A 15523-nucleotide genomic window follows, 5' to 3' on the forward strand; every position below is an offset into this window, starting at 1 on the left:
ACCGATTTGTATAGGTTAACCTTTGGTCTTGTCTCTTTTTTGGTCCTATACCTCCACAGACGAGTTAATTGACTTGCTTACTGTAATGTGCAGATCCACACGACATAGTATTGTGGACATTTGTGTGTCGGCTCTTCTGCAAGCTTCTGTGACCTCTGGTTCTAGGTTTGCAGATATTTATCCTCAGAAAAGTATCATTCAAACTTACCAGAGCCAAACAAAATATCCACAACGCACTATCTGACATCATGTCACCTAAAAAGCTGTGATAGCTCTTCAGTAAACATCATGTAACTGTTTGCTCATCTAGCAGACATGGGGTAACATTCATTAAGAGGTGTTTGATTGGCCACCTGATCAATATAGTATCCACTCTCCTCTTAGCTGTGTTTTGATCTCCTCCAACTTCTGAGGAAAGTCTAAAAATTAATTACGAGCCCACTGCTGGAAATTAAATTGAGCTGTGCCGGTGTCCAACCAAAACAAGCTAAAAGGGGCTCAAAAACAAAAAGCTTTGTAGATTTGGATGATAACTGTAAGCTGATCACCACAGCCATTTGATTCATTGTTAATATATTATGGGTATGAAATCATTTTCATTTTTATACAGCATGACACCTCAACAGACCCAATAAAGCCATAATTAGCGGAGGGGGGTTTGGTAATCCCACATACAGCGACAATGTAGGAGACAGGTCAAATGATTTCACCCTGATAAATGTCTCCATTTCTTTCTAATGTCGATTGTTGATTCTAAATTTAACAAAGCAAAACAATAGCTAATGTAGACTAAGAATTTTTGTCCGTGTTGTTGTTATTCCACGCTAGAGAAGACATTGCTGAACATGTAACTGGAGTCCAACAAGGTGTAGGTGAGAGGTCCAGTGACGCCTCACAAAGGTAAAACGCGGGATGGACACTCTCCAAAGTGTGATGTGTTCTTGCCTCACTAATGTTTTAAACTAAATGAAATAAACAGACATGCATGTAGAGAGTTGTTTTTGTTCCAGTGTCATATTCCTAGAATTTCTCTGTCTCTGGTGGAGAGGAGACACAGTGATATAAGGAACTTCCTTTAAATGCCAGGAATGTGGGCCATTGTGTTGATCAGCTCCAGAGGATTTATGAACATAGCGATGGCGTGGTGTGTCTGCGGGCTGTTTAAACAAGATATTAATCAGTGGTAAAAGGAACAATGTGTTGAATGGAAAAGGATATGGAGTGTTAACCCCAAACTGGACGAAAACTCCTCTGCTCCATCAAAACACAGACAGCTCTTTATGAATTCAAACAATGAAAACGTGAATACCTGAGTGGCACAACAAGCCGTTTATACAAACCAGAGTGCCTCCAATTAGCTTAACAGCACCAGAAAAAAAACAAGGTATCAGCACCGTTGTGGACATAAAATGTGTCATGTGACGGCGCCATCATCCTTGTCCGACACACACACACACGCATGCATATTTTAAACGTGAAGTCACATTGTGTAAGATCACTTCAAGTGTTTGAATATGTAAAATTAGATACCCATTATTAATAATTTTACAATTTTCTCTTACTCCGTTGTACATGTTTCCATTTACAGTGTTGATGTTTCTGAAGAAAACACTTACGCAGTGTCGAGAGCCTTGTGAAAACATACAACTTGATGGCATCTGTAGTTATGTTTGGCAGCATAACCTAATGATCCCACTTTGCTTGCTGCATTAGCATTAATCAAATTATAAAAATATCTCATCCACCCTGTCTCCTTCATGCTGAGTGTGTGTCCTGATCTTACAGGGTCTTTCTATTATTCTCAGCCAGGGAGAGGCTCCAGTCATTTGTGGCCTATAGTTCCTGCTATTGTTCTTTATCTGCTTTATGGGATGCTTGTCCCGACCCCCCATGGCATGTTACTTTGGAAATGACCTTGTCTATGAGGCTGACTGCTGGCAGCCAATCCTCTCCTTGTATCGCTGTCTCCTTACCTCTCCCATCCCTTTCCGTTTTCTGCTCCTCTCCATCCATTAGTGCCTGTCCAGGTATTTACATTGTTTGACTGCAACAATCGTACCTCTCTGAAGGATTCTTCCTGTCGGTTCATGAATTTGCTGTGATTTGTCACTCACACTATACAAAGTTTCTGCAGGGGTTAATAGCTGTGCACAACCCAGGAATTTGTCTAACAGCCCTTTGATGTGCAGTGAAAAGTGCATATATTATGGTTGCTTGTCAAGCTCTATTATTTAGGCAATACAATAATCAAACAAATCTTGTATTCTTTAACTGAAGACTTTTTATTCCTTTGCTAATTCCTCTGTTCTTGACTTTACCTGTAATTAGCCATGTCTCGATTTATAGGGCAACACAATACAATCTAATTTCTTTTTGAGAAAGATCTGTGGAGAATTTTTCTCCCATGTTGATATTGTTAATTCTCTTGCAGTTGAGGCCAGTCATGGTAGTGAAGCATCAAGGATTTTAGTGTTTCTTTCACAACTCCCCTGTTGAAACTTTCATTTCGCGTGAGTTTCAGAGTGAGTTGCTGATTTCCTGTTAATTCCTGATGAACGTCTCCTGACCCCCACCACACCTACAGTGGTCATGTCCATTCATCGGACATCTGGGTCATGCATCTCCTGGGCGAGTAAGGCGGCACCCGCCTACAAACAGCCTCCCCAAGGAAACCGTGCCTCAGCTTGTGCGCACAAAGCATCCTCCACAATTAAGTTTTGTGCTCTCATTAAGGTAACAACACAGAAGACACAATGCATTTGAAACTGGCATAAGCACACAGTCATACTGCAGTTCCCCTCTCATTAAGGTGTAATGTAGCTACCAGAATTATTTGGTCTGCTGCTGGTGAAGAAAGTGCATTTTTACAGAGCTCCATCTCTTCTCTAACAGACAATAAAGACACCAATGCTTTGCCCAAGGAGCCTGTTTGTCAGAAGAGAACAAAAGGTGAGCCCTGGACTCCCATCTGATCTGACCATCCTTCATCTGCTGATAGTCGCTGTCCTGTAGGGCCCGGTTCCAGATATAGTACCAATCATGAACAAACAAAAAAAGCACTTTAGTATTTCCAACAGTCCACACTCTATTCCCTCTATTAAACCTGCCATCAGGCAATACAGCAGGTTTGTTCCCAGCTCTTGGCACTTTCAGAGGAGCTGTTTTGACCCACAGAGGCCCTGCGTTGACTGGAGAGTCTGGTTATGGGATGTGTCACTTCCTAGCCCATGCCAAAGCATTGTGCAGCTCAAGTACACAATGGCGACACAGCCTTGAACCACATTGTAAGAGCCACTGCTGCATTGTCTACTTCACCTCAACACTTCTGCCAACACTAGATTCACTTTCAGCTGTAGAGTACTTGTGGCATTCAACACAACAAGAAACATTTGTGTTGTCATTCAGAGCCTTCAGGCAACACCCTACTGTAATTTTTTCTTGACTGTACACCAGAGAATAATAATTAGTCCCAGGTGCTAGTGGGCTATAAAACAGAAAAACAGGCGTCATCTTAAAATGTTGAATTGAGGCACATGAGTCTGTAAAGAACTTAAAGATGCACAGTGTCTGCCTGTTTCTTCTTTTCAGACTTTGAAATCAGCCACAGTTAACAGGAGTCTGCACTGATTTGCCAAAGTGACTCTAGTGTGTTGTCTTGTGCGTGGGACTCTGACAGAGTGGGTCCTTGAGAATCACTAGTGCATCGAGGCTTACCTCACACAGAGTTCATGGGAGGTGTGTTGTGCTCAGTGCCCAAAATGTTGAATCGACAGCTTTTGGTTATTAAGATACAGTTCGATTTAATATATAAACTGCCTCCCGTTTTATGGTATGCAGGGAAGTTCCTCTCATTCAGCTGTTAAAATGTCACTCTGCATTCACTCCAATACAATGGGGGTATGGAATTAAATGTATGGTGCTCAAGGCATTGAAAATCCACAGTACAAGGCTGCAGTACTCTGTTGCAGTTGTGACCACATCCATTTGCAGTCTCTTATGTAACTCCTACTTCCATTCAGTGATATTCCAAAACTGACGTCAGCCTGAGAGCTCTATGAAGTCAACTACGGAGCTGCTGCTTCACCACACACCCTCCACAGCAGCACGTACCAGGCTGAAAGCAGCAGGGTGGAGGGTGGGGAGACGTGGACCCAGGCACTGACTGCCAGGGTCAGTGCCAGACCTTCCTGCCACACCGTGCATCACTTATGCAAACATTTGAGGCCAGACAACAAAGGACGAACCAGAGAAGGGGCTTTTGTCTTACTGCAGATTGTGATAGAAATTAGAACCAGTACAAAAGCAGCAGCAGTGTGTTTTTATAACCCTCTTCTCCTAAACCTTGTGAGCGTCATATACACTGCATGACATGATATAATGAAAAACAGTGACACAGGTCAGAGTCTGATGGTTTTTTGGTTTGGGTATGTCCATGAAGTGTGCACCTGAGCTGGACACCAGTGTGTTCTGGCATATTTTCACACTTGCAGAAGAAGGAACTCAACTTCAGTATTTTATGACACCAACACTGATGGCCTGTATCTTTTTTTTCTTTTTTTTTTCTTTTTCCTCTCCTCTCCTTTTGTCATTTCTCCTTTCCTTTTCCCACTTTCCACCACTTTTTCCTCTCCATTTTTCTCCTCTCCTTTCTCCTCCTCTCCTTTCTCCTCCTCTGCCTCTGCCTCTGCCTCTCCATCACCTTTCCCTTGCTCCCATCCGTACTTGCTCAGCATCAAAGGCCACCCGTGGCTCCGGCTGGGTGGCCACCAGCTTCTCATTTCCTCTCCTGCTCTCCAGCCATTCAGCAGTGGCGTGCTCTGTCAGGGCTGAGCGGACCCCAGGGAGTCCACCAGAAGCCTCGGCTAGGCGCTCACCGGCACTTCCTGCTCATTTAAGAGAGCCCTCAGAATGGAGCGCCATTGTCCTGGCTGTTATCTGATGGCCCCACTCAACAGGCAGACAAAGCCAAGAGCCTGGGGTCCTCCCCCACCTCACTGGTCAAAATGAGGCTCTCCTGATTTTTCTTTATTTTTTGTTGAACATGTTAATAGCTAAAGAAAGGAGCTCTGTAAACACTGATACATGCATAAAGCACTGGCCATTTACTGGACAGTGACACTGAAATTGTAGCCAGATGCACCACATTGACCCGTGGACAAGTTACAAGTGATCTGTTTAGGTCAAGGTATTAGATTTATTACACTGACTAGGTCTGTAAACTGATGAGCTATGGTGAGGGACTGATGGATGCAGCAGTGTATAAGTGAGATCAAATTAATGTGGTATTTAGAGTTTGATTCTCCTCAGCAAACTTTGATAAATTAATCCTTTTTATTAACACACAGCCAGTTGTGTATGGAAGTTGAGTTGAATTTATTACGCACCACAAACAGCAGCCATATTGCAGTCAGATGTAACAGCACATACATCCATGCAACCAGGCATATAATATCGTATAGGAAAAATCATATACATCAAATGAGAGATTAAACTTTAACAGCTGGATGTTTAAAATGACCATTCAAATGTCTGAGTGTAAAGCCATTGTATTATTTTCAGCAGATGTGCAGTCGATGCAGCCTCACAAAGGAGACTTTGTATGTATCTGTGGGAACATGAAGGTAGGAGCTCAAAGTCCTTCTGCATGGGTTTGTAGGACGAGCCGACATGACACAAGCCTGTGACGCTTGTTCAGACCAGTCAAGCAAATCAAAAATTAAAAAAAGAAAAGAGTCAGAAATTGAGTTCCCTGATTGTTTAATTTTAGATTTTTTTAAAAGTTAGATTTGGTATCTCAAATATTGATATTCAATCAGTTTAAGAAATTCATTTTTGCTGTTCTTTTGCTGTATTTAATGCCATAATTGTGAACCACATCTGTTTAAAAAATACAAATAAGGCTTTACACACTTGCTTGTTGTCAGGCACTGTATTTGAGATTTACAAAAGATGAGATTTAGTTTGAGTTTGGATGCTGATTTCTGGAAGTCACAGTAATTCTTCAGTTCATTTTAGTCAGTAAGCTTGGTTTGTCATCCTCTGTTAGCCTTGAGAGCAACGTGTTTGTTGTTAAATGTGAGGGATGGAAACATTTTCTCTGATGAATGAATGAATCTTTGGAAGCTTTATAAATTATTTTATAGAAATTCTCAGAACAAATAAGAGCAGATTGTCTCAAAAATGTAGGATCTAGTTTTATCCAAACTCAGACAGCGTTAAAATCTGTACAACATATGACTCCCACAGCTGTCTACATGGGCAAACAGAATGGAATCAGTGGATCTTTGCCATTTGGGTTTTTTTTTACTATTTTGAATGCTGCCTTTGTTCAACACATGTAGCCACTTAAACTTTTATAGTTCCATTATTTACATTTTGGAAAATTTATAATTCTTTACCTAAAAGGAGCAAGACGCAGAATTGTTATTTAGACTAAATAGAGATCACAAATTTTACAATAATGCACAGCACAAAGGAGAAACACAACAAATGCTAATATACTGTAACAGCATGGAGGATACAATATGAGAGCAGTGTCCTCTTGTGGAGAGCAACAGTAAAGCAAATGCACCAAAGTTTTTTTCCTCCTTATTCAGAACAGCATTTGTTTCATTTAACTGTGTCTTTTTTTCCCCTTTGTGCCATTTTCTTTCTCTGACTGAGACTCATACACACACACACTCTCGCACAGATTGGTGTGTGGGGGGGTTCCTATAGAGACATCATTGTGTGTGCTGTATCAAAGGGAGATTTGTTAAAGGAGCTTTTGGTGTGCTGTGATATCACCCACATCAGTCAGGACTGCCCGTGCAGGTGCCTGCGACCGGGGTGGGGGGGCGAGGGGCTGGGCTCACTGGCTGCTCCGATTTCATAGGCTTCTGACCTGACAGGACATACTGTAACAAAGAGGGGAAGGTATCAAAACAACAGAGGAGTCAAGGATGCGTAAGTCAACGTACAGCAAATAATAAATCTTTCCTTTAAATCCATTTATAAAATTGTAAATATTTGTCTTTGGTACAATAACCCTGTTTTGTCCCTGTGAGTCTTCAGTCTGTGTCTTTAAGCAGCTGTTGTTGCCTCCTCAACAGCTCTCTCTATAGTGGGGTGGTGATAAAGGTATGGTACTTCACAGTGCGTGAAAAAAGAAGTAACCAAACTGGATGAAAGAATGTTTAGTAGAGTGGACTGATTCCTTTTCAAACTGTTAATATAACTGAATTAGTTCGACATGATTATTTACTAATTTACATGAATGCACAGTGAGGCATTTTTACAGCAAACAGGAGACATTGTGCAAAAAAAAAAATCTATCTCAAGGTCTTGAGTTAATTTTAGTGCTGGACTGGTAACAGTGTGGGGGACTTGTGCAGAGTAATTCAAATATTTCAGCATCAACAGAAGCACAGTATTTGGATATTAGTCGACAGGGATTATGAGCTGCATGAGTGCAGAAGATGTAGGTATCAAGTGACTGTTGTAAAGAGACGTTCAGCTTGAACAGAGCCCCCGATTATTTGCATTTACTGTGCTATATATATTTGACAGAATGTGTAATTCATTAAAACAAATACCAATATCAAATTTTAATTAATTCTTTCTTAATGAGTCAACCTTTTTCAGAAAATTACCAGCGACAGGGGAATTTAAAAGACTTGGTAAAATTTACTGAAAGAGAAGATAGATTCCAACTTTTTATTATTATTAATATTAATAATTTAAAGCAGACTTTGGAGGATGGTCTAAGCAACACTTGAGCATATGTTTGTTTTGCCAGCACAGCCCAGAACTGAGACATTAAAATCCTGATGTACACGATAAGACACCTGATAAGAAAAAGAAAGCTCATAAAACAACTGAAGAACACTCTAACTCAAACTGATTCATCCATCTAGATCTTTCCTACTTTTTCTCTCTTCTTTTTTGAAGATCAAGCAATGGCAAAAAGTTGAATAATTCTGCCTCTTTGATCTGCACACACAAGTGAGAGTTCATTTCCATTTTTGATTTTTTTCCCCCTTCTTTCTGTAAGAGTGCCAGCATCAAGATTTACCTTGGTGTGCAAATGTGCTGGAATAGGTTAAAAGGAAATCTCACTGCTCTCTCAAAGCACAAGTGCAGATGTTATGAAGTTAATTAAAAATTTAGCAATTCGTTTCTCCCGTCCCAATTTAGGCTGCATCAAATAGAAGAAAACAGACGGAAAAATGAGAGAAGTCCATGCAGTCTGTCTTTTTACATGTATGGTAATGTCAACAAGGAGGAACGCTTCTGTAATATAAAATTCAGAATAATACACCTATCTTTAAAGCAATTTACTATTTGTAAATTGCTTAAATTCATACACCACAAATCACGAGGAAATTAATTATATCCTGCATGTCATATATATTTTAAACAAGAAAAAAAACACACACATAAAAAACACATTCATCCAATGTAAAAAATCTGAATGCAACCCATCTTAAATTCCCTCACTTCTAATTCTCCACATCTGCAAGTTTGGCCTGTGAAGTTATTGAAAGATCTGAGATTAATCCAGTCAGTTATCATCTGTTTTCCCAAAGACATTTCACATAGCCTGCCTCCTTTAGAAGACAGTGATAAACACATTTTAAAGCCTCCCCCGTTCCACCAATCTTCCCAACAAGCATCCTTGTTTACTAAAATTGCATCAGTATGTTGACATAGGCCCAGTATCTTCTACCATCTCTTCCATCTCCTCCCAAATAATAGTGCCATCCACAGAAAGGATGTCAAGTCTCAAGGTGCTACCCACCCCTCTCCACTCCCCCTGTGTGGATGATGCTCCAGGAGGGGGAGTGGAGGGGGGAGGAGGGTTGTATTTTCTGCACAGGTGTTGCAGCTGCATTCGTACATAAATTCCTTTCTGTGTGAGCACCGCTCAGTGTTAGCCTCTCTGTGCTGCTTCCCCCCAGTGGGACCCCTCCTCCACTGAGTGATATTACAAGCGGCAGCCGTGCGCCTCTGATCTACAAGCGCTGGGCTCCCTCCTGGTCCTGGGTGAATAGCGCTTGACTTGTTCAATTTGTTTAGAAGCCGCGTTCGACGCTTTGAAGCCACACATTTTAGCATAAATCATAACCTGTCTCCTTGCTCACAACTGCTTTGAAATGCAACATCTGCTTTTGAATCCCCTGCTTTACAATTAGTTAAGCAACATCAATAGATTGACTCCCTATAATTTTTCTTGATAATGAACTGCTATGTACACGTGCGAGGGCATTAGCGGTGGGCCCATTTGATTTTTCAAGGCCAAGGTCCTGAGACAGATCAATCTTCATCAGCCTCACGACGCTGGGACTCTGTGAACTTCCTGAAGTTCTCAGCATGTTCTGAGTGCAATCAGAAGCACGTGGTAAATTGGGTTACCCACCATGGTAACCTACTTAGGAAGTGTCATGGTTGTGGGGCATGTTACCGGGCCATGTTGTTTACTCTTTCATCACACTCTTCAGGTTCCCTGTTTGTTGGTTTGTTTTGCAAAGCACAGCCTTCTGTTCAGCTGTGGGAAAAGTGCGGAATCAAAGTCCCGCAGAGCAGCCCGACGTTGACACTGATAAGCTCGGCCTGTCACTATCCATTTGTCTGAATGACAGTGACGCTCAGGTTGGATCTCTGGAGGAAGTAGTACATGCACTCAGAAACCCAGGTGCATATGCTGCTGCCGCTTCTCTGCCGTAGGAAGGAAGAAGAGTCCCTCCAAGTTTGCTTAATGAAGTTTGTGTAGTTATAAAGTTAATATAGCGAATAAAAGGAAATGCACACAATATTGGCAGGAGTTTTTATTTGTTCCTACTGTACCAGGGTTCAAACTCTCACAAACTGATCCGTCAGTTAGAAACCTCTCATCAGGTGCATTAAGAATTCTTTTTGCAGGTTGAAGGGGAAAAAACAATCCCAAAGATTTTATTTTCAAAGGCAAGCATTTGATCAGTAGTCATCAATTAAACTTACTGAGGTGCAAATTACACCACAAGGATTAGATGAAAGAGCCTCTGTGTCATTTTCTCCCCTCCTCCTCAAAGCTTGGCTTGGTTCGCAGTACACACAAACAGCAGGCTGATCCCTGGCATGGTGGTGACAGGGTGACACTTCCCCTCACATTACGCAGGCTGAGCTGACTGAGGGGCTTAACAGATAGTGGCATCACAGGCGTACATTTACAAATAAATCTACTGCTCTGGCTGTGCGGCACTCCTCTGCACATGTAGCCCTTGTATCTCTGCTCCTGCTTTGCATTTCTGATATCAGCTTGAGCCTTGCCATGAGAACCGGGTACCATTCAGATGTGAGTCCCTCTTCCCAGATGGCGTATTTGGGTTTCTTGGATAATATTTATGAGAGATGCAGTATATGTAGAAATTTAGATATGATTTCTTTAATGTTTTAATGTGATATATAGGCCTTCAGTGAAATATTACTGTTGGAGCAAGAATATTCTGCACAATAAGTTTGTAATGTGAGGTTAGATGTGTGTTAAAACATTGGTGGTGGTGCATAGCCTAAAATTTGTTCCGTTTTTCTTATATATTTCCTTCTGGAGTGAGTCCCATATGAATACAGTAGTTTAGATCAGACACCAGTATCAGGTGACAGGTGCTCACATCTCCCACAGCCACTGAACAAAGCTATAAGATCAATTGGCAGAGGTCCCTGCATGCAATACCCACATTAACTTGATGGCTGTAAATGATATTGTCAAGTGTTACAGCTAATTATTTACCTTTGTTCATCTTTGTTTAAATGCGTTTGGAGACGCTTTATGATGGATAATCCCATTGTTTCTTTTTATCTTTTGTCTCTGCATTTGCTTTTTTATTATTCATTTTATGTGGCATTGTACAGACAGGCAATTGTAGGGAATTCATCTTTTTAGGGAATTTACACAGCAAACCCTATGAATAAACAATCCATTTTTTCCCTGGTAAATTAGTTATCATTAATTTTAAATGTTGTGTTGTGAAATGAATTAACATGATGCACTGAAAGGGTGCAACAGTGGATACTTTATAAGCGTCAACAGGAAATTAACAGCGGATGTCAGGTAATTGACTGACACACTATCAGCAGACAACAGTCACAATCTATTCAATCAGTATTTTGACAGATATAATGATTTTGTATCTGGTTTTCAAACAATGCAAATAGATAACTAAACAAAGGCTACAACACAAATGCACACAAATCGTCATTCTATTATTGATAGAAATTCACACATTAAAGGAATAAATGCAGATCTGTTTTTACGGTTAAACGGTTAACTCAACTCAACACTAATTTGGGAAAATTAGAGAGTGAGATGAGAAGATTGATGTCACCCTCATGCGTATAGCCTACCACTCAATGTAAAGCTAGAGCTAGCAGCTAGTTAGCTTAGCATAGTATAAATAGGGCTAAACTATTAACCTGGCCTTAAAGCTCCAGTGTGTAACTTATTTGGCTTTTTGTTAGCAAAAAATCAAATATTGCTTTCATAAATACGTATAACTTAGAGCACTGGAAAAGAGAGTAACACGCATTGGTTCAATGGAAGCGCCTCCTGATGGCGGAATATGGGTGTTGCAAAAACACCCAAGAACTGACATCTCTGCATTGTTGGTGAATGAGCAAGTGTGGTATTTTCAATAATTTAAGGACATTTATAGATCACCCACGTTAATAGCATCATTGAGGACCCTTTACAGATAAACATTAACACATAGGCGAGTAAAAAAAACAACAACAAAAAAACAGTTGTCCACATTAATGTTTCAATCTACATTTTGTAATAAACAAATTATAAGTATAATTTGATATGACCAAGACACCTAAAAACAAAAACACGGCCGTTTTCATCAATTTACAAGCAAGTGGGCAACACACATACATTGGAGTGAATGAGTTTTCTGGGCGCTTTTGCAATACCCATATCCTGCCACTCGGGGCGCAAAACTCTTACCACGGGAGTCAATGGTGGTGCTGTTACTCTCTTTTCCAGTGCTCTAGTATAACTTAAGTCGAATCACACCCGCATACAAATGAAAGCTTTCTTGTACCTTAGAATGAGTTGTTACAAGTCGTTACAAATACATAAGTGGGCGACGCACCAAACCGAGGCTGCCATGTTGCATCGCCATTTTTTACGTTCATTGGCAGCGTCACCGTAATTAAAGCAGAAGTAAGCGATCCGGTCGTTTTGGCTAACTTCTTGTCAGCCGATGGAGTTAGCAGTCCCCGCCCTCGTCCCTACGTCACCACATTCACTCGCATCCCTTGGCTGCACACACAGAGAGGACCGCCCCTTTATGCCGTTCTCTCTCCTCATTGGATAAAGGTTGTAGGATTACAAGGAAAGTTTTCTCCTCAGCTTACAGCAGAGCAGAGTGACTGACAGACCCGTGTTTCGGACCAAACACTCTATATAAGTGATTGCCGTCGGAAGATATAACTATTTAACACTTATATTAACACAAACATTCCGCTTACTTCTGCTTTAACCAAAGAAACTCACCGGAGCTGTCGGCTCGGGGAGAAAGTTTCCGAGGTAGCGCCTGTTAAAACTGTCACCACTGTGTAGTGTGAAGAAGGACGGAGGCACTGATTTTGGTGCAGGCAGACGGCCATCGGCAAACCAACCGGATGTCATTTTACTCAACGAGAGAAAGACGGTAAAACGTGGGTCAGGTAAACAATACAGCATCACCATGACAGCATATTGTCACGCCTGTATTGTTTTGCCTCGTGCTGGCGGACCTCTTGTTTTCGCTTGTTTATCCTGTAATATGCAGCGTCTGTTGTCTGTCTGACATCTGCCCGATTTCATGTGAATGCAACATCAAGAATACGTTCCGATATGCAACAGCACCACTAGATGAGGGTAATTCCTACACCTTTAAATCAAATCCACCTACCTGCAGTTCTGAAGATCGACGATTAATTATTTACATTTTGTTGAGCATAATACGTTTTTTATGAAATTTAGCTTTTTTCCCCTGTTGACAGCCTTTATGCTAAGCTATGCTAACTGGCTTATACTAAGCAGAGAGAAATGAGAGTGGTATCCATCGTCTCATCTGACAGTCTGCACCAATGAAAATATTATTTCCCCTAAATCTTTAACTATTCATCTAAATGGCTGTAAACTGTAAATGACTCCATTTATTTCTCCTTTACACTAGGCTGTGAACCATACTTGAGGCTTTAGTAGAAGTGTCACTTATTATCTCTTGATTGACTACACGTCTTTCATGCAACTTTGCCACAAGTCTCTTTTCAGATCAAACGCCATATTTTATAGGCCGAAATCTTCAAAGCACGTCATATCCTGTCGAGATGATGAAATGATTATGAAGTACCATGAAAGTGACATTTGGCAGATGGACTGTATTCATCTTTATCACTTTAGAGTTCCTGTACTACTTTCCTTTGATAAAACATGAAACACATCCTCGGCTCAGATTTTCAGTCTGTGACAAGTGTTTTAGCTTCAGTGCTGATGTATAAGTGAAGTTGGTGTGAATCCTGAGTCTACTGAACAAAAACTTGATGTTTGATTTGTGGTTTTATTTTCATCTGATGACACGAAATTCCCAGGCAACAAAATGTGTTGTCATTTGTTGACCAAAATCTGTCGCATGACTAAACTTACCGCGCCGTCAAATTGTATTTTAGTAGATTAGTAGCAAAGGGCAATCCAGTTCATTTTCTGTAACACCACCACAAAGGTGAAGAAGGTAGTGATTCCTTCAGTCTCTTCCTTTTATATGTACTTCCCAAACCCCCTCCATCTTCCCTGGATCTCTCTCTTTCTATCCCCTTTCGTCTTTCGTCTCTGGGAGTATGGGTGCATGTCAAGTGATTGTTGAATTGAAATATTGATGTGGAGTATCAAAGCGTGGTGTAGCACTCCTGTGTTTCCAGAACTAACCACGAAGCGCTTTGATCAGATACTCCTGTGATCTGACTTCTGAAGTTGTTAAGAGTGCTGGAAAACAAAATGCAAACAAACTTCAAGTGCTCTTGGTATTGATAAAAGTTTTCTTTGACAAGTGGAGATGCGTGCTGTCTGCCTGTGTCTGCCCAAGACTGGAGATTTTGGGGTTTTCGTACATGCTAATGGACAAGAGATGAGGGAATTATTATAGTTTTCTGCTTCTCACTCACCTAGTAATGCAAACCTTGGTACAGGGGTGGGAATCACTGCAGAATCCTGCTGCGATAGCAAGGTGGTTGAGTAGCAGTGCAAAAATATTCAGTTCTGTGATTTATGCTTTAATTTATGTGTGATTGGATTTAGCATGTTAGACTTTACCATTTTATTTCATTTGCAAACTAAATTAGGACACTTGGGTGATAAAACCTTAAATGAAATCCCTTTATGCAATGAAAGCTACAATGGGCATAAGTAAAAATGAAATAATTACATATCAACTTGGGGAAGTTTAAAGTCTTATTGGAAATAAAAGTACTCACAATGAAAAAAAATATATAACAATGAATGACTGAATAATTTAATAGGGTGAGGTATTCCTCCAAAATGATTAAACGCAGAAGAAGAAAAATTGCTGCTTTCAGCCTGTATTTTCTCATTATCTTCATAGAAACAAACAGATATTTTAATGGTGTCTTTTTTGTATTAAGGAGGGTATTGACAGACACTGAGAGAGACACACAAGTGAGTCTTTCAGAGGACTATAATCGTTCACTGGTGGAAGACGATATGTGCACACCTTATGAAATAATATAGTGTCGCTAAAGTACAAAATGTCTTGGTTGATGTAAAATGTGCTTCTTCTCCACTCTACAGCGGTGAACCTTAAAGTGTGCCTGAGTAATTCAAACATCAGTGTCTAGTTGGTGTTTCCCTCCCAAACAAACCTCAATAGAAAACAGGAAAGAGACTCCTGAATGAGGTATCAAGTTGTTGCACTGTAAAGTCCAGCTGTTGGTGTTGCTCCTCGTCCCAATGAAACCGAGTGTCATGGTAATTACGTACCATCTTGTCCTGTCTTGGATTGCTGAATGGTTAAAGAGTGAGGCACTACAGTCAGCAGCAGGCTTTTACATGCTGTCTGTCTCATCCATTAGGCCACATTTGTCACATGAGGGCCATTGAGTCGGCACAGTGCTGTAAAATTGGCTTTTTGACATGGCCACCAGTACAAAGGCTGCTCTCCTCCGTGGCTGCCCTTTTTCGGGTGCAGATGGTCAAGACAGCTGGGACAATTTAGTGATCTGAGGCTTTTAAACTGCCCCCCAGGCATGATAAAACCAGCTTGAGTAGTCACTTGCATATTCTATGTTCTGAGCTTAAGAGCAAGATGATGCCTGCAACAAAAACAACACCATTTGTTTACTATAACAGGCAAAAGAACTAAAAACCCCTCCTGGGTTGGGAGAGTTAATGATATTAAACTATCACAGAAAAGCCCTGTAGACTTTTAAATTCTGTTTTTTTTTTCTCTTTGATTTTTGTTCTGTCTTTTGCAGAAGCGAGACGAGAGCATCTGTATCGCCTTGT

This window comes from Trachurus japonicus, chromosome 7 (assembly GCF_045865225.1).
Source record: "Trachurus japonicus isolate A0001 chromosome 7, Traja_1.0".
Taxonomy (NCBI): Eukaryota; Metazoa; Chordata; class Actinopteri; order Carangiformes; family Carangidae; genus Trachurus; species Trachurus japonicus.